Source organism: Oncorhynchus nerka, linkage group LG14, assembly GCF_034236695.1.
Source record: "Oncorhynchus nerka isolate Pitt River linkage group LG14, Oner_Uvic_2.0, whole genome shotgun sequence".
Lineage (NCBI taxonomy): Eukaryota > Metazoa > Chordata > Actinopteri > Salmoniformes > Salmonidae > Oncorhynchus > Oncorhynchus nerka.
Window position 1 is genome coordinate 88,139,324 of NC_088409.1, and position 25,495 is coordinate 88,164,818.

The 25,495-nt window shown below is 53.5% G+C and overlaps 1 protein-coding gene across 1 annotated transcript in view; it reads right to left on the reverse strand.

Moving 5' to 3' along the window:
* The window catches only part of dync2h1 (dynein cytoplasmic 2 heavy chain 1), a 377,649-nt gene that overhangs the window by 51,959 nt on the left and 300,195 nt on the right, over positions 1 to 25,495 (reverse strand). The window lies entirely within an intron of this gene.

Genomic DNA, 25,495 nt, shown 5'->3' on the forward strand with positions numbered 1-25,495 from the left:
TGAAATAGCATACACAGTCAGTGTGTACTGCAGAAGGTGAATGGCATTCAGACACGAGGAGAGAGAGGACACTATTTAAACCCTCGCCTGGAGGGGTCCTCAAAGCTCCATACTCCACCAGTCTAATTGACAGAGCTAACATCAGTATTCAGATCAGTATTAAACAGCCATATCATGCTAGTCTAGCAGTTGAAAACATCAGTGTGTGATATGGGATGCATGAGCCTGTGGGACCAGAAACAGTGTGATGTGGGAGCCTGTGGGACCAGAGACAGTGTGATGTGGGAGCCTGTGGGACCAGAGACAGTGTGATGTGGGAGCCTGTGGGACCAGAGACAGTGTGATGTGGGAGCCTGTGGGACCAGAGACAGTGTGATGTGGAAGCCTGTGGGACCAGATATCGTGTGATGTGGGAGTCTGTGGGACCAGAGACAGTGTGATGTGGAAGCCTGTGGGACCAGATATAGTGTGATGTGGGAGCCTGTGGGACCAGAGACAGTGTGATGTGGGAGCCTGTGGGACCAGATATAGTGTGATGTGGGAGACTGTGGGACCAGATACAGTGTGATGTGGAAGCCTGTGGGACCAGATATAGTGTGATGTGGGAGCCTGTAGGACCAGATATCGTGTGATGTGGGAGTCTGTGGGACCAGAGACAGTGTGATGTGGAAGCCTGTGGGACCAGATATAGTGTGATGTGGGAGCCTGTGGGACCAGAGACAGTGTGATGTGGGAGCCTGTGGGACCAGATATAGTGTGATGTGGGAGCCTGTGGGACCAGATATAGTGTGATGTGGGAGCCTTTGGGACCAGATATAGTGTGATGTGGGAGCCTGTGGGACCAGAGACAGTGTGATGTGGAAGCCTGTGGGACCAGAGACAGTGTGATGTGGAAGCCTGTGGGACCAGATATCGTGTGATGTGGGAGTCTGTGGGACCAGAGACAGTGTGATGTGGAAGCCTGTGGGACCAGATATAGTGTGATGTGGAGCCTGTGGGACCAGAGACAGTGTGATGTGGGAGCCTGTGGGACCAGATATAGTGTGATGTGGGAGACTGTGGGACCAGATACAGTGTGATGTGGAAGCCTGTGGGACCAGATATAGTGTGATGTGGGAGCCTGTAGGACCAGATATCGTGTGATGTGGGAGTCTGTGGGACCAGAGACAGTGTGATGTGGAAGCCTGTGGGACCAGATATAGTGTGATGTGGGAGCCTGTGGGACCAGAGACAGTGTGATGTGGGAGCCTGTGGGACCAGATATAGTGTGATGTGGGAGACTGTGGGACCAGATACAGTGTGATGTGGAAGCCTGTGGGACCAGATATAGTGTGATGTGGGAGCCTGTAGGACCAGATATCGTGTGATGTGGGAGTCTGTGGGACCAGAGACAGTGTGATGTGGAAGCCTGTGGGACCAGATATAGTGTGATGTGGGAGCCTGTGGGACCAGAGACAGTGTGATGTGGGAGCCTGTGGGACCAGATATAGTGTGATGTGGGAGCCTGTGGGAGCAGATATAGTGTGATGTGAGATGTGGGAGCCTGTGGGACCAGAGACAGTGTGATGTGGGAGCCTGTGGGACCAGAGACAGTGTGATGTGGGAGCCTGTGGGACCATACATAGTGTGACGTGGAAGCCTGTGGGACCAGATATTGTGTGATGTGGGAGCCTGTGGGACCAGAAACAGTGTGATGTGGGAGCCTGTGGGACCAGATATAGTGTGATGTGGGAGACTGTGGGACCAGATACAGTGTGATGTGGGAGCCTGTGGGACAAGATATAGTGTGATGTGGGAGCCTGTGGGACCAGATATAGTGTGATGTGGGAGACTGTGGGACCAGATATAGTGTGATGTGGGAGCCTGTGGGACCAGAGACAGTGTGATGTGGAAGCCTGTGGGACCAGATATAGTGTGATGTGGGAGCCTGTGGGACCAGATATAGTGTGATGTGGGAGCCTGTGGGAGCAGATATAGTGTGATGTGAGATGTGGGAGCCTGTGGGACCAGAGGCAGTGTGATGTGGGAGCCTGTGGGACCAGAGACAGTGTGATGTGGGAGCCTGTGGGACCAGATATAGTGTGATGTGGGAGCCTGTGGGACCAGATATAGTGTGATGTGGGAGCCTGTGGGACCAGATATAGTGTGATGTGGGAGCCTGTGGGACCAGAGACAGTGTGATGTGGAAGCCTGTGGGACCAGATATAGTGTGATGTGGGAGCCTGTGGGACCAGATATAGTGTGATGTGGGAGCCTGTGGGCGCAGATATAGTGTGATGTGAGATGTGGGAGGCTGTGGGACCAGAGACAGTGTGATGTGGGAGCCTGTGGGACCAGAGACAGTGTGATGTGGGAGCCTGTGGGACCATACATAGTGTGACGTGGAAGCCTGTGGGACCAGAGACAGTGTGACATGGGAGCCTGTGGGACCAGATATCGTGTGATGTGGGAGCCTGTGGGACCAGATATAGTGTGATGTGGGAGCCTGTGGGACCAGAGACCGTGTGATGTAAGCCTGTGGGAGAAGATATAGTGTGATGTGGGAGCCTGTGGGACCAGAGATAATGTGATGTGGGAACCTGTGGGAGAAGATATAGTGTGATGTGAGATGTGGGAGCCTGTGGGAGCAGAGACAGTGTGGTGTGAGACAGTGTGATGTGGGAGCCTGTGGGACCAGAGACAGTGAGATGTGGGAGCCTGTGGGACCAGAGACAGTGAGATGTGGGAGCCTTTGGGACCAGAGACAGTGAGATGTGGGAGCCTGTGGGACCAGAGATGGTGTGAGATGATGGGAGCCTCTGGGACCAGAGACAGTGAGATGTGGGAGCGTGTGGGACCAGAGACAGTGAGATGTGGGAGCCTGTGGGACCAGAGACAGTGAGATGTGGGAGCGTGTGGGACCAGAGACAGTGAGATGTGGGAGCCTGTGGGACCAGAGACAGTGAGATGTGGGAGCGTGTGGGACCAGAGACAGTGAGATGTGGGAGCCTGTGGGACCAGAGACAGTGAGATGTGGGAGCGTGTGGGACCAGAGACAGTGAGATGTGGGAGCGTGTGGGACCAGAGACAGTGAGATGTGGGAGCCATTGGGACCAGAGACAGTGAGATGTGGGAGCCTGTGGGACCAGAGATGGTGTGAGATGTGAGATGTGGGAGCCTGTGGGACCAGAGATGGTGTGAGATGTGAGATGTGGGAGCCTCTGGGACCAGAGACATTGAGATGTGGGAGTGTGTGGGACCAGAGACAGTGAGATGTGGGAGCCTGTGGGACCAGAGACAGTGAGATGTGGGAGCGTGTGGGACCAGAGACAGTGAGATGTGGGAGCCTGTGGGACCAGATATCGTGTGATGTGGGAGCCTGTGGGACCAGATATCGTGTGATGTGGGAGCCTGCGGGACCAGATATAGTGTGATGTGGGAGCCTGTAGGACCAGATATCGTGTGATGTGGGAGTCTGTGGGACCAGAGACAGTGTGATGTGGAAGCCTGTGGGACCAGATATAGTGTGATGTGGGAGCCTGTGGGACCAGAGACAGTGTGATGTGGGAGCCTGTGGGACCAGATATAGTGTGATGTGGGAGCCTGTGGGACCAGATATAGTGTGATGTGGGAGCCTGTGGGACCAGATATAGTGTGATGTGGAAGCCTGTGGGACCAGATATAGTGTGATGTGGGAGCCTGTGGGACCAGATATAGTGTGATGTGGGAGCCTGTGGGACCAGAGATGGTGTGAGATGTGAGATGTGGGAGCCTGTGGGACCAGAGATGGTGTGAGATGTGAGATGTGGGAGCCTCTGGGACCAGAGACATTGAGATGTGGGAGTGTGTGGGACCAGAGACAGTGAGATGTGGGAGCCTGTGGGACCAGAGACAGTGAGATGTGGGAGCGTGTGGGACCAGAGACAGTGAGATGTGGGAGCCTGTGGGACCAGATATCGTGTGATGTGGGAGCCTGTGGGACCAGATATCGTGTGATGTGGGAGCCTGCGGGACCAGATATAGTGTGATGTGGGAGCCTGTAGGACCAGATATCGTGTGATGTGGGAGTCTGTGGGACCAGATATAGTGTGATGTGGGAGCCTGTGGGACCAGAGACAGTGTGATGTGGGAGCCTGTGGGACCAGATATAGTGTGATGTGGGAGCCTGTGGGACCAGATATAGTGTGATGTGGGAGCCTGTGGGACCAGATATAGTGTGATGTGGGAGCCTGTGGGACCAGAGACAGTGTGATGTGGAAGCCTGTGGGACCAGATATAGTGTGATGTGGGAGCCTGTGGGACCAGATATAGTGTGATGTGGGAGCCTGTGGGACCAGATATAGTGTGATGTGGGAGCCTGTGGGACCAGATATAGTGTGATGTGGGAGCCTGTGGGACCAGAGACAGTGTGATGTGGGAGCCTGTGGGACCAGAGACAGTGAGATGTGGGAGCCTGTGGGACCAGAGACAGTGTGATGTGGAAGCCTGTGGGACCAGATATCGTGTGATGTGGGAGCCTGTGGGACCAGAGACAGTGTGATGTGGGAGCCTGTGGGACCAGATATAGTGTGATGTGGGAGACTGTGGGACCAGATACAGTGTGATGTGGAAGCCTGTGGGACCAGATATAGTGTGATGTGGGAGCCTGTAGGACCAGATATCGTGTGATGTGGGAGTCTGTGGGACCAGAGACAGTGTGATGTGGAAGCCTGTGGGACCAGATATAGTGTGATGTGGGAGCCTGTGGGACCAGAGACAGTGTGATGTGGGAGCCTGTGGGACCAGATATAGTGTGATGTGGGAGCCTGTGGGACCAGAGACAGTGTGATGTGGAAGCCTGTGGGACCAGATATAGTGTGATGTGGGAGCCTGTGGGACCAGATATAGTGTGATGTGGGAGCCTGTGGGACCAGATATAGTGTGATGTGGGAGACTGTGGGACCAGATACAGTGTGATGTGGGAGCCTGTGGGACCAGCTATAGTGTGATGTGGGAGCCTGTGGGAGCAGATATAGTGTGATGTGAGATGTGGGAGCCTGTGGGACCAGAGACAGTGTGATGTGGGAGCCTGTGGGAGCAGATATAGTGTGATGTGAGAGCCTGTGGGACCAGAGACAGTGTGATGTGGGAGCCTGTGGGAGAAGATATAGTGTGATGTGAGATGTGGGAGCCTGTGGGACCAGAGACAGTGAGATGTGGGAGCCTGTGGGACCAGAGACAGTGTGATGTGGGAGCCTGTGGGACCAGAGACAGTGAGATGTGGGAGCCTGTGGGACCAGAGACAGTGTGATGTGGGAGCCTGTGGGACCAGAGACAGTGTGATGTGGAAGCCTGTGGGACCAGATATCGTGTGATGTGGGAGCCTGTGGGACCAGAGACAGTGTGATGTGGGAGCCTGTGGGACCAGATATAGTGTGATGTGGGAGACTGTGGGACCAGATACAGTGTGATGTGGGAGCCTGTGGGACCAGATATAGTGTGATGTGGGAGCCTGTGGGACCAGATATAGTGTGATGTGGGAGCCTGTGGGACCAGATATAGTGTGATGTGGGAGCCTGTGGGACCAGAGACAGTGTGATGTGGAAGCCTGTGGGACCAGATATAGTGTGATGTGGGAGCCTGTGGGACCAGATATAGTGTGATGTGGGAGAATGTGGGACCAGATATAGTGTGATGTGGGAGACTGTGGGACCAGATACAGTGTGATGTGGGAGCCTGTGGGACCAGCTATAGTGTGATGTGGGAGCCTGTGGGAGCAGATATAGTGTGATGTGAGATGTGGGAGCCTGTGGGACCAGAGACAGTGTGATGTGGGAGCCTGTGGGACCAGAGACAGTGTGATGTGGGAGCCTGTGGGACCAGAGACAGTGTGATGTGGGAGCCTGTGGGACCAGAGACAGTGTGATGTGGAAGCCTGTGGGACCAGATATCGTGTGATGTGGGAGTCTGTGGGACCAGAGACAGTGTGATGTGGAAGCCTGTGGGACCAGATATAGTGTGATGTGGGAGCCTGTGGGACCAGAGACAGTGTGATGTGGGAGCCTGTGGGACCAGATATAGTGTGATGTGGGAGCCTGTGGGACCAGATATAGTGTGATGTGGGAGCCTTTGGGACCAGATATAGTGTGATGTGGGAGCCTGTGGGACCAGAGACAGTGTGATGTGGAAGCCTGTGGGACCAGATATAGTGTGATGTGGGAGCCTGTGGGACCAGATATAGTGTGATGTGGGAGCCTGTGGGACCAGATATAGTGTGATGTGGGAGACTGTGGGACCAGATACAGTGTGATGTGGGAGCCTGTGGGACCAGCTATAGTGTGATGTGGGAGCCTGTGGGAGCAGATATAGTGTGATGTGAGATGTGGGAGCCTGTGGGACCAGAGACAGTGTGATGTGGGAGCCTGTGGGAGCAGATATAGTGTGATGTGAGAGCCTGTGGGACCAGAGACAGTGTGATGTGGGAGCCTGTGGGAGAAGATATAGTGTGATGTGAGATTGGGAGCCTGTGGGACCAGAGACAGTGTGATGTGGGAGCCTGTGGGACCAGATATAGTGTGATGTGGGAGCCTGTGGGACCAGATATAGTGTGATGTGGGAGCCTGTGGGACCAGAGACAGTGTGATGTGGGAGCCTGTGGGACCAGATATAGTGTGATGTGGGAGACTGTGGGACCAGATACAGTGTGATGTTGGAGCCTGTGGGACCAGATATAGTGTGATGTGGGAGCCTGTGGGACCAGATATAGTGTGATGTGGGAGCCTTTGGGACCAGATATAGTGTGATGTGGGAGCCTGTGGGACCAGAGACAGTGTGATGTGGAAGCCTGTGGGACCAGATATAGTGTGATGTGGGAGCCTGTGGGACCAGATATAGTGTGATGTGGGAGCCTGTGGGACCAGATATAGTGTGATGTGGGAGACTGTGGGACCAGATACAGTGTGATGTGGGAGCCTGTGGGACCAGCTATAGTGTGATGTGGGAGCCTGTGGGAGCAGATATAGTGTGATGTGAGATGATGTGGGACCAGAGACAGTGTGGGAGCCTGTGGGACCAGAGACAGTGTGATGTGGGAGCCTGTGGGAGCAGATATAGTGTGATGTGAGAGCCTGTGGGACCAGAGACAGTGTGATGTGGGAGCCTGTGGGAGAAGATATAGTGTGATGTGAGATGTGGGAGCCTGTGGGACCAGAGACAGTGAGATGTGGGAGCCTGTGGGACCAGAGACAGTGTGATGTGGGAGCCTGTGGGACCAGAGACAGTGTGATGTGGGAGCCTGTGGGACCAGAGACAGTGTGATGTGGAAGCCTGTGGGACCAGATATCGTGTGATGTGGGAGCCTGTGGGACCAGAGACAGTGTGATGTGGGAGCCTGTGGGACCAGATATAGTGTGATGTGGGAGACTGTGGGACCAGATACAGTGTGATGTGGGAGCCTGTGGGACCAGATATAGTGTGATGTGGGAGCCTGTGGGACCAGATATAGTGTGATGTGGGAGCCTGTGGGACCAGATATAGTGTGATGTGGGAGCCTGTGGGACCAGATATAGTGTGATGTGGGAGCCTGTGGGACCAGATACAGTGTGATGTGGGAGCCTGTGGGACCAGAGACCGTGTGATGTGTAAGCCTGTGGGAGAAGATATAGTGTGATGTGGGAGCCTATGGGACCAGAGATAATGTGATGTGGGAACCTGTGGGATAATATATAGTGTGATGTGAGATGTGGGAGCCTGTGGGAGCAGAGACAGTGAGATGTGGGAGCCTTTGGGACCAGAGACAGTGAGATGTGGGAGCCTGTGGGACCAGAGATGGTGTGATGTGGGAGCCTGTGGGACCAGATATAGTGTGATGTGGGAGACTGTGGGACCAGATACAGTGTGATGTGGGAGCCTGTGGGACCAGCTATAGTGTGATGTGGGAGCCTGTGGGAGCAGATATAGTGTGATGTGAGATGTGGAGCCTGTGGGACCAGAGGCAGTGTGATGATGTGAGCCTGTGGGACCAGAGACAGTGTGATGTGGGAGCCTGTGGGACCAGATATAGTGTGATGTGGGAGCCTGTGGGACCAGATATAGTGTGATGTGGGAGCCTGTGGGACCAGATATAGTGTGATGTGGGAGCCTGTGGGACCAGAGACAGTGTGATGTGGAAGCCTGTGGGACCAGATATAGTGTGATGTGGGAGCCTGTGGGACCAGATATAGTGTGATGTGGGAGCCTGTGGGAGCAGATATAGTGTGATGTGAGATGGGAGCCTGTGGGACCAGAGACAGTGTGATGTGGGAGCCTGTGGGAGCAGATATAGTGTGATGTGAGAGCCTGTGGGACCAGAGACAGTGTGATGTGGGAGCCTGTGGGAGAAGATATAGTGTGATGTGAGATGTGGGAGCCTGTGGGACCAGAGACAGTGTGATGTGGGAGCCTGTGGGACCAGAGACAGTGTGATGTGGGAGCCTGTGGGACCAGAGACAGTGTGATGTGGGAGCCTGTGGGACCAGAGACAGTGTGATGTGGGAGCCTGTGGGACCAGATATAGTGTGATGTGGGAGACTGTGGGACCAGATACAGTGTGATGTGGGAGCCTGTGGGACCAGATATAGTGTGATGTGGGAGACTGTGGGACCAGATACAGTGTGATGTGGGAGCCTGTGGGACCAGATATAGTGTGATGTGGGAGCCTGTGGGACCAGATATAGTGTGATGTGGGAGCCTGTGGGACCAGATATAGTGTGATGTGGGAGCCTGTGGGACCAGATATAGTGTGATGTGGGAGCCTGTGGGACCAGATACAGTGTGATGTGGGAGCCTGTGGGACCAGAGACCGTGTGATGTGTAAGCCTGTGGGAGAAGATATAGTGTGATGTGGGAGCCTATGGGACCAGAGATAATGTGATGTGGGAACCTGTGGGATAATATATAGTGTGATGTGAGATGTGGGAGCCTGTGGGAGCAGAGACAGTGAGATGTGGGAGCCTTTGGGACCAGAGACAGTGAGATGTGGGAGCCTGTGGGACCAGAGATGGTGTGATGTGGGAGCCTGTGGGACCAGATATAGTGTGATGTGGGAGACTGTGGGACCAGATACAGTGTGATGTGGGAGCCTGTGGGACCAGCTATAGTGTGATGTGGGAGCCTGTGGGAGCAGATATAGTGTGATGTGAGATGTGGGAGCCTGTGGGACCAGAGGCAGTGTGATGTGTGAGCCTGTGGGACCAGAGACAGTGTGATGTGGGAGCCTGTGGGACCAGATATAGTGTGATGTGGGAGCCTGTGGGACCAGATATAGTGTGATGTGGGAGCCTGTGGGACCAGATATAGTGTGATGTGGGAGCCTGTGGGACCAGAGACAGTGTGATGTGGAAGCCTGTGGGACCAGATATAGTGTGATGTGGGAGCCTGTGGGACCAGATATAGTGTGATGTGGGAGCCTGTGGGAGCAGATATAGTGTGATGTGAGATGTGGGAGCCTGTGGGACCAGAGACAGTGTGATGTGGGAGCCTGTGGGAGCAGATATAGTGTGATGTGAGAGCCTGTGGGACCAGAGACAGTGTGATGTGGGAGCCTGTGGGAGAAGATATAGTGTGATGTGAGATGTGGGAGCCTGTGGGACCAGAGACAGTGTGATGTGGGAGCCTGTGGGACCAGAGACAGTGTGATGTGGGAGCCTGTGGGACCAGAGACAGTGTGATGTGGGAGCCTGTGGGACCAGAGACAGTGTGATGTGGGAGCCTGTGGGACCAGATATAGTGTGATGTGGGAGACTGTGGGACCAGATACAGTGTGATGTGGGAGCCTGTGGGACAAGATATAGTGTGATGTGGGAGCCTGTGGGACCAGATATAGTGTGATGTGGGAGCCTGTGGGACCAGATATAGTGTGATGTGGGAGCCTGTGGGACCAGATATAGTGTGATGTGGGAGACTGTGGGACCAGATACAGTGTGATGTGGGAGCCTGTGGGACCAGCTATAGTGTGATGTGGGAGCCTGTGGGACCAGAGACCGTGTGATGTGTGAGCCGGTGGGAGAAGATATAGTGTGATGTGGGAGCCTGTGGGACCAGAGACAGTGAGATGTGGGAGCCTTTGGGACCAGAGACAGTGAGATGTGGGAGACTGTGGGACCAGATACAGTGTGATGTGGGAGCCTGTGGGACCAGCTATAGTGTGATGTGGGAGCCTGTGGGAGCAGATATAGTGTGATGTGAGATGTGGGAGCCTGTGGGACCAGAGACAGTGTGATGTGGGAGCCTGTGGGACCAGATATAGTGTGATGTGGGAGCCTGTGGGACCAGATATAGTGTGATGTGGGAGCCTGTGGGACCAGATATAGTGTGATGTGGGAGCCTGTGGGACCAGATATAGTGTGATGTGGGAGCCTGTGGGACCAGAGACAGTGTGATGTGGGAGCCTGTGGGACCAGCTATAGTGTGATGTGGGAGCCTGTGGGAGCAGATATAGTGTGATGTGAGATGTGGGAGCCTGTGGGACCAGAGACAGTGTGATGTGGGAGCCTGTGGGACCAGAGACAGTGTGATGTGGGAGCCTGTGGGACCATACATAGTGTGACGTGGAAGCCTGTGGGACCAGAGACAGTGTGACATGGGAGCCTGTGGGACCAGATATCGTGTGATGTGGGAGCCTGTGGGACCAGATATAGTGTGATGTGGGAGCCTGTGGGACCAGAGACCGTGTGATGTGTAAGCCTGTGGGAGAAGATATAGTGTGATGTGGGAGCCTGTGGGACCAGAGATAATGTGATGTGGGAACCTGTGGGAGAAGATATAGTGTGATGTGAGATGTGGGAGCCTGTGGGAGCAGAGACAGTGTGGTGTGGGAGCCTGTGGGACCAGAGACAGTGTGATGTGGGAGCCTGTGGGACCAGAGACAGTGAGATGTGGGAGCCTGTGGGACCAGAGACAGTGAGATGTGGGAGCCTTTGGGACCAGAGACAGTGAGATGTGGGAGCCTGTGGGACCAGAGATGGTGTGAGATGTGAGATGTGGGAGCCTCTGGGACCAGAGACAGTGAGATGTGGGAGCGTGTGGGACCAGAGACAGTGAGATGTGGGAGCCTGTGGGACCAGAGACAGTGAGATGTGGGAGCGTGTGGGACCAGAGACAGTGAGATGTGGGAGCCTGTGGGACCAGAGACAGTGAGATGTGGGAGCGTGTGGGACCAGAGACAGTGAGATGTGGGAGCCTGTGGGACCAGAGACAGTGAGATGTGGGAGCCTGTAGGACCAGAGACAGTGAGATGTGGGAGCGTGTGGGACCAGAGACAGTGAGATGTGGGAGCCTGTGGGACCAGAGACAGTGAGATGTGGGAGCGTGTGGGACCAGAGACAGTGAGATGTGGGAGCCTGTGGGACCAGAGACAGTGAGATGTGGGAGCGTGTGGGACCAGAGACAGTGAGATGTGGGAGCGTGTGGGACCAGAGACAGTGAGATGTGGGAGCCTGTGGGACCATACATAGTGTGACGTGGAAGCCTGTGGGACCAGAGACAGTGTGACGTGGAAGCCTATGGGATCAGAGACAGTGTGACATGGGAGCCTGTGGGACCAGATATAGTGTGATGTGGGAGCCTGTGGGACCAGCTATAGTGTGATGTGGGAGCCTGTGGGACCAGATACAGTGTGATGTGGGAGCCTGTGGGACCAGAGACCGTGTGATGTGTAAGCCTGTGGGAGAAGATATAGTGTGATGTGGGAGCCTATGGGACCAGAGATAATGTGATGTGGGAACCTGTGGGAGAATATATAGTGTGATGTGAGATGTGGGAGCCTGTGGGAGCAGAGACAGTGTGGTGTGGGAGCCTGTGGGACCAGAGACAGTGAGATGTGGGAGCCTTTGGGACCAGAGACAGTGAGATGTGGGAGCCTGTGGGACCAGAGATGGTGTGATGTGGGAGCCTGTGGGACCAGATATAGTGTGATGTGGGAGCCTGTGGGACCAGATATAGTGTGATGTGGGAGCCTGTGGGACCAGAGACAGTGTGATGTGGAAGCCTGTGGGACCAGATATAGTGTGATGTGGGAGCCTGTGGGACCAGATATAGTGTGATGTGGGAGCCTGTGGGACCAGATATAGTGTGATGTGGGAGCCTGTGGGACCAGATATAGTGTGATGTGGGAGCCTGTGGGACCAGAGACAGTGTGATGTGGAAGCCTGTGGGACCAGATATAGTGTGATGTGGGAGCCTGTGGGACCAGATATAGTGTGATGTGGGAGCCTGTGGGAGCAGATATAGTGTGAAGTGAGATGTGGGAGCCTGTGGGACCAGAGACAGTGTGATGTGGGAGCCTGTGGGAGCAGATATAGTGTGATGTGAGAGCCTGTGGGACCAGAGACAGTGTGATGTGGGAGCCTGTGGGAGAAGATATAGTGTGATGTGAGATGTGGGAGCCTGTGGGACCAGAGACAGTGTGATGTGGGAGCCTGTGGGACCAGAGACAGTGTGATGTGGGAGCCTGTGGGACCAGAGACAGTGTGATGTGGGTGCCTGTGGGACCAGATATCGTGTGATGTGGAAGCCTGTGGGACCAGATATAGTGTGATGTGGGAGCCTGTGGGACCAGAGACAGTGTGATGTGGGAGCCTGTGGGACCAGATATAGTGTGATGTGGGAGACTGTGGGACCAGATACAGTGTGATGTGGAAGCCTGTGGGACCAGATATAGTGTGATGTGGGAGCCTGTAGGACCAGATATCGTGTGATGTGGGAGTCTGTGGGACCAGAGACAGTGTGATGTGGAAGCCTGTGGGACCAGATATAGTGTGATGTGGGAGCCTGTGGGACCAGAGACAGTGTGATGTGGGAGCCTGTGGGACCAGATATAGTGTGATGTGGGAGCCTGTGGGAGCAGATATAGTGTGATGTGAGATGTGGGAGCCTGTGGGACCAGAGACAGTGTGATGTGGGAGCCTGTGGGACCAGAGACAGTGTGATGTGGGAGCCTGTGGGACCATACATAGTGTGACGTGGAAGCCTGTGGGACCAGATATTGTGTGATGTGGGAGCCTGTGGGACCAGAAACAGTGTGATGTGGGAGCCTGTGGGACCAGATATAGTGTGATGTGGGAGACTGTGGGACCAGATACAGTGTGATGTGGGAGCCTGTGGGACAAGATATAGTGTGATGTGGGAGCCTGTGGGACCAGATATAGTGTGATGTGGGAGACTGTGGGACCAGATATAGTGTGATGTGGGAGCCTGTGGGACCAGAGACAGTGTGATGTGGAAGCCTGTGGGACCAGATATAGTGTGATGTGGGAGCCTGTGGGACCAGATATAGTGTGATGTGGGAGCCTGTGGGAGCAGATATAGTGTGATGTGAGATGTGGGAGCCTGTGGGACCAGAGGCAGTGTGATGTGGGAGCCTGTGGGACCAGAGACAGTGTGATGTGGGAGCCTGTGGGACCAGATATAGTGTGATGTGGGAGCCTGTGGGACCAGATATAGTGTGATGTGGGAGCCTGTGGGACCAGATATAGTGTGATGTGGGAGCCTGTGGGACCAGAGACAGTGTGATGTGGAAGCCTGTGGGACCAGATATAGTGTGATGTGGGAGCCTGTGGGACCAGATATAGTGTGATGTGGGAGCCTGTGGGCGCAGATATAGTGTGATGTGAGATGTGGGAGGCTGTGGGACCAGAGACAGTGTGATGTGGGAGCCTGTGGGACCAGAGACAGTGTGATGTGGGAGCCTGTGGGACCATACATAGTGTGACGTGGAAGCCTGTGGGACCAGAGACAGTGTGACATGGGAGCCTGTGGGACCAGATATCGTGTGATGTGGGAGCCTGTGGGACCAGATATAGTGTGATGTGGGAGCCTGTGGGACCAGAGACCGTGTGATGTGTAAGCCTGTGGGAGAAGATATAGTGTGATGTGGGAGCCTGTGGGACCAGAGATAATGTGATGTGGGAACCTGTGGGAGAAGATATAGTGTGATGTGAGATGTGGGAGCCTGTGGGAGCAGAGACAGTGTGGTGTGAGACAGTGTGATGTGGGAGCCTGTGGGACCAGAGACAGTGAGATGTGGGAGCCTGTGGGACCAGAGACAGTGAGATGTGGGAGCCTTTGGGACCAGAGACAGTGAGATGTGGGAGCCTGTGTGACCAGAGATGGTGTGAGATGTGAGATGTGGGAGCCTCTGGGACCAGAGACAGTGAGATGTGGGAGCGTGTGGGACCAGAGACAGTGAGATGTGGGAGCCTGTGGGACCAGAGACAGTGAGATGTGGGAGCGTGTGGGACCAGAGACAGTGAGATGTGGGAGCCTGTGGGACCAGAGACAGTGAGATGTGGGAGCGTGTGGGACCAGAGACAGTGAGATGTGGGAGCCTGTGGGACCAGAGACAGTGAGATGTGGGAGCGTGTGGGACCAGAGACAGTGAGATGTGGGAGCGTGTGGGACCAGAGACAGTGAGATGTGGGAGCCATTGGGACCAGAGACAGTGAGATGTGGGAGCCTGTGGGACCAGAGATGGTGTGAGATGTGGGAGCCTGTGGGACCAGAGATGGTGTGAGATGTGAGATGTGGGAGCCTCTGGGACCAGAGACATTGAGATGTGGGAGTGTGTGGGACCAGAGACAGTGAGATGTGGGAGCCTGTGGGACCAGAGACAGTGAGATGTGGGAGCGTGTGGGACCAGAGACAGTGAGATGTGGGAGCCTGTGGGACCAGATATCGTGTGATGTGGGAGCCTGTGGGACCAGATATCGTGTGATGTGGGAGCCTGCGGGACCAGATATAGTGTGATGTGGGAGCCTGTAGGACCAGATATCGTGTGATGTGGAGTCTGTGGGACCAGAGACAGTGTGATGTGGAAGCCTGTGGGACCAGATATAGTGTGATGTGGGAGCCTGTGGGACCAGAGACAGTGTGATGTGGGAGCCTGTGGGACCAGATATAGTGTGATGTGGGAGCCTGTGGGACCAGATATAGTGTGATGTGGGAGCCTGTGGGACCAGATATAGTGTGATGTGGAAGCCTGTGGGACCAGATATAGTGTGATGTGGGAGCCTGTGGGACCAGATATAGTGTGATGTGGGAGCCTGTGGGACCAGAGATGGTGTGAGATGTGAGATGTGGGAGCCTGTGGGACCAGAGATGGTGTGAGATGTGAGATGTGGGAGCCTCTGGGACCAGAGACATTGAGATGTGGGAGTGTGTGGGACCAGAGACAGTGAGATGTGGGAGCCTGTGGGACCAGAGACAGTGAGATGTGGGAGCGTGTGGGACCAGAGACAGTGAGATGTGGGAGCCTGTGGGACCAGATATCGTGTGATGTGGAGCCTGTGGGACCAGATATCGTGTGATGTGGGAGCCTGCGGGACCAGATATAGTGTGATGTGGGAGCCTGTAGGACCAGATATCGTGTGATGTGGGAGTCTGTGGGACCAGAGACAGTGTGATGTGGAAGCCTGTGGGACCAGATATAGTGTGATGTGGGAGCCTGTGGGACCAGAGACAGTGTGATGTGGGAGCCTGTGGGACCAGATATAGTGTGATGTGGGAGCCTGTGGGACCAGAATATAGTGTGATGTGGGAGCCTGTGGGACCAGATATAGTGTGATGTGGGAGCCTGTGGGACCAGAGACAGTGTGATGTGGAAGCCTGTGGGACCAGATATAGTGTGATGTGGGAGCCTGTGGGACCAGATATAGTGTGATGTGGGAGCCTGTGGGACCAGATATAGTGTGATGTGGGAGCCTGTGGGACCAGATATAGTGTGATGTGGGAGACTGTGGGACCAGATACAGTGTGATGTGGGAGCCTGTGGGACCAGCTATAGTGTGATGTGGGAGCCTGTGGGAGCAGATATAGTGTGATGTGAGATGTGGGAGCCTGTGGGACCAGAGACAGTGTGATGTGGGAGCCTGTGGGACCAGAGACAGTGTGATGTGGGAGCCTGTGGGACCAGAGACAGTGTGATGTGGGAGCCTGTGGGACCAGAGACAGTGAGATGTGGGAGCCTGTGGGACCAGAGACAGTGAGATGTGGGAGCGTGTGGGACCAGAGACAGTGAGATGTGGGAGCCTGTGGGAACAGAGACAGTGTGATGTGGGAGCCTGTGGGACCAGAGACAGTGTGATGTGGGAGCCTGTGGGACCAGACAGTGAGATGTGGGAGCCTGTGGGACCAGAGATGGTGTGAGATGTGGGAGCGTGTGGGACCAGAGACAGTGAGATGTGGGAGCGTGTGGGACCAGAGACAGTGAGATGTGGGAGCCTGTGGGAACAGAGACAGTGTGATGTGGGAGCCTGTGGGACCATACATAGTGTGACGTGGAAGCCTGTGGGACCAGAGACAGTGTGACGTGGAAGCCTATGGGATCAGAGACAGTGTGACATGGGAGCCTGTGGGAGCAGATATAGTGTGATGTGAGAGCCTGTGGGACCAGAGACAGTGTGATGTGGGAGCCTGTGGGAGCAGATATAGTGTGATGTGAGAGCCTGTGGGACCAGAGACAGTGAGATGTGGGAGCCTGTGGGAGAAGATATAGTGTGATGTGAGATGTGGGAGCCTGTGGGACCAGAGACAGTGTGATGTGGGAGCCTGTGGGACCAGAGACAGTGTGATGTGGGAGCCTGTGGGACCAGAGACAGTGTGATGTGGGAGCCTGTGGGACCAGAGACAGTGTGATGTGGGAGCCTGTGGGAGCAGATATAGTGTGATGTGAGAGCCTGTGGGACCAGAGACAGTGTGATGTGGGAGCCTGTGGGAGCAGATATAGTGTGATGTGAGAGCCTGTGGGACCAGAGACAGTGAGATGTGGGAGCCTGTGGGAGAAGATATAGTGTGATGTGAGATGTGGGAGCCTGTGGGACCAGAGACAGTGTGATGTGGAGCCTGTGGGACCAGAGACAGTGTGATGTGGGAGCCTGTGGGACCAGAGACAGTGAGATGTGGGAGCCTGTGGGACCAGAGACAGTGTGATGTGGGAGCCTGTGGGACCAGAGACAGTGAGATGTGGGAGCGTGTGGGACCAGAGACAGTGAGATGTGGGAGCGTGCGGGACCAGAGACAGTGAGATGTGGGAGCCTGTGGGACCAGAGACAGTGAGATGTGGGAGCGTGTGGGACCAGAGACAGTGAGATGTGGGAGCCTGTGGGACCAGAGACAGTGAGATGTGGGAGCGTGTGGGACCAGAGACAGTGAGATGTGGGAGCCTGTGGGACCAGAGACAGTGAGATGTGGGAGCGTGTGGGACCAGAGACAGTGAGATGTGGGAGCGTGTGGGACCAGAGACAGTGTGATGTGGGAGCCTGTGGGACCATACATAGTGTGACGTGGAAGCCTGTGGGACCAGAGACAGTGTGACGTGGAAGCCTATGGGATCAGAGACAGTGTGACATGGGAGCCTGTGGGACCAGATATCGTGTGATGTGGGAGCCTGTGGGACCAGGTATAGTGTGATGTGGGAGCCTGTGGGACCAGATATAGTGTGATGTGGGAGCCTGTGGGACCAGCTATAGTGTGATGTGGGAGCCTGTGGGACCAGATACAGTGTGATGTGGGAGCCTGTGGGACCAGAGACAGTGAGATGTGGGAGCGTGTGGGACCAGAGACAGTGAGATGTGGGAGCCTGTGGGAACAGAGACAGTGTGATGTGGGAGCCTGTGGGACCAGAGACAGTGTGATGTGGGAGCCTGTGGGACCAGAGACAGTGAGATGTGGGAGCCTGTGGGACCAGAGATGGTGTGAGATGTGAGATGTGGGAGCGTGTGGGACCAGAGACCGTGAGATGTGGGAGCGTGTGGGACCAGAGACAGTGAGATGTGGGAGCCTGTGGGAACAGAGACAGTGTGATGTGGGAGCCTGTGGGACCAGAGACAGTGTGATGTGGGAGCCTGCGGGACCAGATATAGTGTGATGTGGGAGCCTGCGGGACCAGATATAGTGTGATGTGGGAGCCTGTGGGACCAGCTATAGTGTGATGTGGGAGCCTGTGGGACCAGATACAGTGTGATGTGGGAGCCTGTGGGACCAGAGACCGTGTGATGTGTAAGCCTGTGGGAGAAGATATAGTGTGATGTGGGAGCCTGTGGGACCAGAGATAATGTGATGTGGGAACCTGTGGGAGAAGATATAGTGTGATGTAAGATGTGGGAGCAGAGACAGTGTGGTGTGGGAGCCTGTGGGACCAGAGACAGTGTGATGTGGGAGCCTGTGGGACCATAGACAGTGAGATGTGGGAGCCTGTGGGACCAGAGACAGTGAGATGTGGGAGCGTGTGGGACCAGAGACAGTGAGATGTGGGAGCCTGTGGGACCAGAGACAGTGAGATGTGGGAGCGTGTGGGACCAGAGACAGTGAGACGTGGGAGCGTGTGGGACCAGAGACAGTGAGATGTCGCTCTGGATAAGAGCGTCTGCTAAATGACTTAAATGTAAATGATGTAAATGGAGCGTGTGGGACCAGAGACAGTGAGATGTGGGAGCGTGTGGGACCAGAGACAGTGAGATGTGGGAGAGTGTGGGACCAGAGACAGTGAGACGTGGGAGCGTGTGGGACCAGAGACAGTGAGATGTGGGAGCGTGTGGGACCAGAGACAGTGAGATGTCGCTCTGGATAAGAGCGTCTGCTAAATGACTTAAATGTAAATGATGTAAATGGAGCGTGTGGGACCAGAGACAGTGAGATGTGGGAGCGTGTGGGACCAGAGACAGTGAGATGTGGGAGAGTGTGGGACCAGAGACAGGGAGATGTGGGAGCCTGTGGGACCAGAGACAGTGAGATGTGGGAGCCTGTGGGACCAGAACCAGTGAGATGTGGGAGCCTGTGGGACCAGAGACAGTGTGATGTGGGAGCCTGTGGGACCAGAGACAGTGAGATGTGGGAGCCTGTGGGACCAGAGACAGTGAGATGTGGGAGAGTGTGGGACCAGAGACAGTGAGATGTGGGAGCCTGTGGGACCAGAGACAGTGAGATGTGGGAGCCTGTGGGACCAGAACCAGTGAGATGTGGGAGCCTGTGGGACCAGAGACAGTGAGATGTGGGAGCGTGTGGGACCAGAGACACTGAGATGTGGGAGCCTGTGGGACCAGAGACAGTGAGATGTGGGAGCCTGTGGGAGCAGAGACAGTGTGATGTGGGAGCCTGTGGGACCAGAGACAGTGAGATGTGGGAGCCTGTGGGAGCAGAGACAGTGAGATGTGGGAGAGTGTGGGACCAGAGACAGTGAGATGTGGGAGCCTGTGGGACCAGAGACAGTGAGATGTGGGAGCCTGTGGGACCAGAGACAGTGAGATGTGGTAGCCTGTGGGACCAGAGATAGTGAGATGAGGGAGCCTGTGGGACCAGAGACAGTGCGATAACTCTGACTCACCTCCAACACGCAGATCCCTACAGGGAATGTTAATGTGTTGATATTCATATCAGGATCATTGCCTTCATTGTTATTCAGAGTTATGTGTCGCTGTGTGTTAACCTACTGAGGGGTTATTGATGGACGGAAAATCCTATATCAAATCAGCCACATGCTGGGACAATATAGGCAAATGCACACACCTACTTTATCGTAAAATGCAGGGAGAGAAAGTGGTGCCGATTAAATACATCTGTGAAACCACATCTGACTGATGCTCTTCTGTGACGAGACTGATGAGCATTAACATGGTACAAGCCCCGTCTGTGATGAGACTGATGAGCATTAACATGGTACAAGCCCCGTCTGTGATGAGACTGATGAGTATTAACATGGTACAAGCCCCGTCTGTGATGAGACTGATGAGCATTAACATGGTACAAGCCCCGTCTGTGATGAGACTGATGAGCATTAACATGGTACAAGCCCCGTCTGTGACGAGACTGATGAACATTAACATGGTACAAGCCCCGTCTGTGATGAGACTGATGAGCATTAACATGGTACAAGCCCCGTCTGTGACGAGACTGATGAACATTAACATGGTACAAGCCCCGTCTGTGATGAGACTGATGAGCATTAACATGGTACAAGCCCCGTCTGTGACGAGACTGATGAGCATTAACATGGTACAAGCCCCGTCTGTGACGAGACTGATGAGCATTAACATGGTACAAGCCTCGTCTGTGATGAGACTGATGAGCATTAACATGGTACAAGCCCCGTCTGTGACGAGACTGATGAGCATTAACATGGTACAAGCCTCGTCTGTGACGAGACTGATGAGCATTAACATGGTACAAGCCCCGTCTGTGACAAGACTGATGAGCATTAACATGGTACAAGCCCCGTCTGTGATGAGACTGATGAGCATTAACATGGTACAAGCCCCGTCTGTGATGAGACTGATGAGCATTAACATGGTACAAGCCCCGTCTGTGATGAGACTGATGAGCATTAACATGGTACAAGCCCCGTCTGTGACGAGACTGATGAGCATTAACATGGTACAAGCCCCGTCTGTGATGAGACTGATGAGCATTAACATGGTACAAGCCTCGTCTGTGATGAGACTGATGAGCATTAACATGGTACAAGCCCCGTCTGTGACGAGACTGATGAGCATTAACATGGTACAAGCCTCGTCTGTGACGAGACTGATGAGCATTAACATGGTACAAGCCCCGTCTGTGACAAGACTGATGAGCATTAACATGGTACAAGCCCCGTCTGTGATGAGACTGATGAGCATTAACATGGTACAAGCCCCGTCTGTGATGAGACTGATGAGCATTAACATGGTACAAGCCCCGTCTGTGATGAGACTGATGAGCATTAACCTCTTCAGTCGACCCTCTACTTTTTTGAACATTCTGTTAAAAATCGCGCAACATTTCAGCGCCCTGCTACTCATGCCAGGAATATAGTATATGCATTTGCTTAGTCTGTGTGGATAGAAAACACTCAGATGTTTAAAAAACTGGTTAAATCACTGCTGTGGCTTTACCAGAACGGCATTTACATCGAAAAGCACAGGAAAAACTGATCACTGAAAATGGGAAAATATATCCATGCGCTACTTGATCCCATTGATAAAGGTGAACCACAATTAATTGACTGAGGTTGCAGTACCGACAGCTTCCACACGGTGTCTAGAGTCTTGTCATTTCCCTTCGAGTTTTTTCTTGGTCAAACACATGCAGGACACCGTATCTAATCCGGTCTAGGACCGGATATTTTAAATTGAGTTTCTAGCCGGACATTTTCCAGACGGACAGCTAATGATCTTTACATCGCCTCCTGATGAATTTTATCGCTTATTAACGTTTACTAATACCTAAAGTTGCATTACAAACGTATTTCGAAGTGTTTTGTGAAAGTTTATCGTCGACTTTTTGAATTTTAAAAAATGACGTTACGTTTTGAAACAATGTTTTTCGTTTATCACACAGTCTACATATAACGATATCTAGGCTTTATATGGACCGATTTAATCGAAATAAAGACCCAAATAGTGTTTATGGGACATCTAGGAGTGCCAACAAAGAAGATGGTGAAAGGTAATGAATGTTTTCTATTTTATTGTGCGGTTTGTGTAACGCCAAAATGCTAATTATTTTGTTTACGTCCCCTGTGGGTCTTTTGGGGTGTTGCATGCTATCAGATAATAGCTTCTCATGCTTTCGCCGAAAAGCATTTTAAAAATCTGACTTGTTGCCTGGATTCACAACGAGTGTAGCTTTAATTCGATACCCTGCATGTGTATTTTAATGAACTTTTGAGTTTTAACTAATACTATTAGCATTTAGCGTAGCGCATTTGCATTTCCAGAGCTCTAGTTGGGACGCAAGCGTCCCGAGTAGAAGCAACAGGTTAACATGGTACAAGCCCTGTCTGTGATGAGACTGATGAGCATTAACATGGTACAAGCCCCGTCTGTGATGAGACTGATGAGCATTAACATGGTACAAGCCCCGTCTGTGATGAGACTGATGAGCATTAACATGGTTACAAGCCCCGTCTGTGCGGATGGAAATGAATGTGTGTGTGTGTATCACCAGTGTTAGTTGATGTGGTCGTCTTGCCTCAGTGATCTCCACTCTGCAGTTACAGCCACTGTCCTCTGATTGAGATGGCAAGGGGTTAGGCTCACACTACAGTCCAGTGTGTGTGTGTGTGTGAATACCATGCTTGATTGAGCTCTCATCCTCTTGTGTACTGTAGTCTCTATCTCTCAGTAACAGTAATGATGGCCTTCTGCTGCTGTATCCACACCACCCCTCTCCAACTGCACACCACACACACACACACACACACACACACACAGGACTGTAGTGTGAGCCTAACCCCAAGTTCCATGCTTCTGCACAAGCACATGGCTGATGAGAGCGAGGTCAAAATAACAAGGAACCAAACACAGTGCTATTTAACAGAGGTTAGTAGACAATAAAAAAGCTTCTATTCTCATCCTAACCTCCCTCCCTCACCCCATCCCCCGTCTACCTCCCTCCCTCCCTCCCTCACCCCATCCCCGTCTACCTCCCTCCTCCCTACCCAGTCTACCTCCCTCCCTCACTCCATCCCCCGTCTACCTCCCTCCCTCCCCAGTCTCACCCCCTACCCCGTCTACCTCCCTCACCCCCTCCCTCACTCCATCCCCCGTCTACCTCCCTCCCTCCCCCAGTCTCACCCCTACCCCGTCTACCTCCCTCACTCCATCCCCGTCTACCTCCCTCCCTCCCCCAGTCTCACCCCTACCCCGTAAACCTCCCTCACTCCATCCCCGTCTACCTCCCTCCCTCCCCCAGTCTCCCTCCCTACCCCGTCTACCTCCCTCCCTCCCTCCCCAGTCTCCCTCCCTCCCTCCCTCAGTCTCCCTCCCTACCCCGTCTACCTCCCTCCCTCTCTACCCCGTCTACCTCCCTCCCTCAGTCTCCCTCCCTACCCCGTCTACCTCCCTCCCTCCCTCCCTCAGTCTCCCTCCCTACCCCGTCTACCTCCCTCCCTCACTCCATCCCCCCGTCTACCTCCCTCCCTCCCTCAGTCTCCCTCCCTACCCCGTCTACCTCCCTCCCTCCCTCAGTCTCCCTCCCTACCCCGTCTACCTCCCTCCCTCCCTACCCCGTCTACCTCCCTCCCTCCCTCAGTCTCCCTCCCTCCCCCCCTACCTCCCTCCCTCCCTCAGTCTCCCTCCCTACCCCGTCTACCTCCCTCCCTCCCTCAGTCTCCCTCCCTACCCCGTCTACCTCCCTCCCTCCCTCAGTCTCCCTCCTACCCCGTCTACCTACCTCCCTCCCCTCCCTCCCCCCGTCTACCTACCTCCCTCCCTACCCCGTCTACCTACCTCCCTCCCTCCCTCCCAGTCTCCCTCCCTCCCTCCGTCTCCCTCCCTACGCCGTCTACCTCCTCCCTCCCTCCCTCAGTCTCCCTCCCTACCCCGTCTACCTCCCTCCCTCCCCCCGTCTACCTCCCTCCCTCCGTCTATCTGTCTCCCTCCCTTTGTCTGTCTCTCCCTCTGTCTGTGCATGAGTGGTTCTGTTCTCCAGGGGGATGGAGAGAGGGAGGGAGGCTGTGAGTGAGGCTGGTGATGAGGCTGTGGGTGAGGCTGGTGATGAGACTGGGGATGAGTCTGTGGATGAGGCTGTGGACGAGTCTGGGGGAGAGGTGGTGGATGATGCTGTGGACGAGGCTGTGGGTGAGGCTGGGGATGAGGCTGTGGGTGAGGCTGGGGATGAGGCTGTGGGTGAGGCTGGGGATGAGGCTGGGGGGTGAGGCTGGGGATGAGGCTGTGGCGTGTGTGAGAGGATTAGCAATTAGTCTGATCATGTTCCAGTATGATGATAATTAGCCTCTCTAATATTACACACACAGAGAGAGAAAGAGAGAGAGGGAGAGAAAGAGACAGAGAAACAGAGACAGAGAGAGAAACAGAGACAGAGAGAGAAACAGAGACAGAGAGAAACAGAGACAGAGAGAAACAGAGACAGAGAGAAACAGAGACAGAGAGAAACAGATACAGAGAGAAACAGAGACAGAGAAACAGAGAGAGAGAGAAAGAGACAGAGAGAAAGAGACAGAGAAACAGAGAGAGGGAGAGAAAGAGACAGAGAAACAGAGAGGGAGAGAAAGAGACAGAGAAACAGAGACAGAGAGAAACAGAGACAGAGAGAAACAGAGACAGAGAGAAACAGAGACCGAGAGAGAAAGAGACAGAGAGAAAGAGACAGCGAGAAAGAGACAGAGAGAAAGAGACAGCGAGAAAGAGACAGAGAGAAACAGAGAGAGAAACAGAGAGAGAAACAGAGACAGAGAGAAACAGAGACAGAGAAACAGAGAGAGAGAGAGACAGAGAAACAGAGACAGAGAGAAACAGAGACAGAGAGAGAAACAGAGACAGAGAGAAACAGAGACCGAGAGAGAAAGAGACAGAGAAAGAGAAAGAGACAGAGAGAAAGAGACAGCGAGAAAGAGACAGAGAGAAACAGAGAGAGAAACAGAGAGAGAGAAACAGAGACAGAGAGAAACAGAGACAGAGAAACAGAGAGAGAGAGAGACAGAGAAACAGAGACAGAGAGAGAAAGAGACAGAGAGAAACAGGTACAGAGAGAAACAGAGACAGAGAAACAGAGAGAGAGACAGAGAAACAGAGACAGAGAAACATAGACAGAGAAACAGAGACAGAGAAACAGAGACAGAGACAGAGAAACATAGACAGAGAAACATAGACAGAGAAACATAGACAGAGAAACAGATACAGAGAAACATAGACAGAGAAACATAGACAGAGAAACATAGACAGAGAAACAGAGACAGAGAAACAGAGACAGAGAGAAACAGAGACAGAGAGAAACAGAGACAGAGAGAAACAGAGACAGAGAAACAGAGACAGAGAAACAGAGACAGAGAAACATAGACAGAGAAACATAGACAGAGAAACATAGACAGAGAAACATAGACAGAGAAACAGAGACAGAGAAACAGAGACAGAGAAACATAGACAGAGAAACAGAGACAGAGACAGAGAAACATAGACAGAGAAACATAGACAGAGAAACATAGACAGAGAGAAACATAGACAGAGAGAAACAGAGACAGAGAAACATAGACAGAGAAACATAGACAGAGAAACAGAGACAGAGAAACAGAGACAGAGAGAAACAGAGACAGAGCGAAACAGAGACAGAGAGAGAAAGAGACAGAGACAGAGAGAAACAGAGACAGAGAGAAACATAGACAGAGAGAAACAGAGAGAGAGAAACAGAGACAGAGAAACAGAGACAGAGAGAAAGAGACAGAGAGAGAAAGAGAGAGAGAAACAGAGACAGAGAGAAACAGAGACAGAGAGAGAAAGAGACAGAGAAACAGAGACAGAGAGAGAAAGAGACAGAGAGAGAAAGAGACAGAGAGAAACAGAGAGAGAGAGAAAGAGACAGAGAAACAGAGACAGAGAGAAACAGAGAGAGAGAGAAACAGAGAGAGAAAGAGACAGAGAAACAGAGACAGAGAAACAGAGACAGAGAAACAGAGACAGAGAAACATAGACAGAGAGAAACAGAGAAGAAACAGAGACAGAGAGAAACAGAGACAGAGAGAAACATAGACAGAGAGAAACAGAGACAGAGAGAAACAGAGACAGAGAAACAG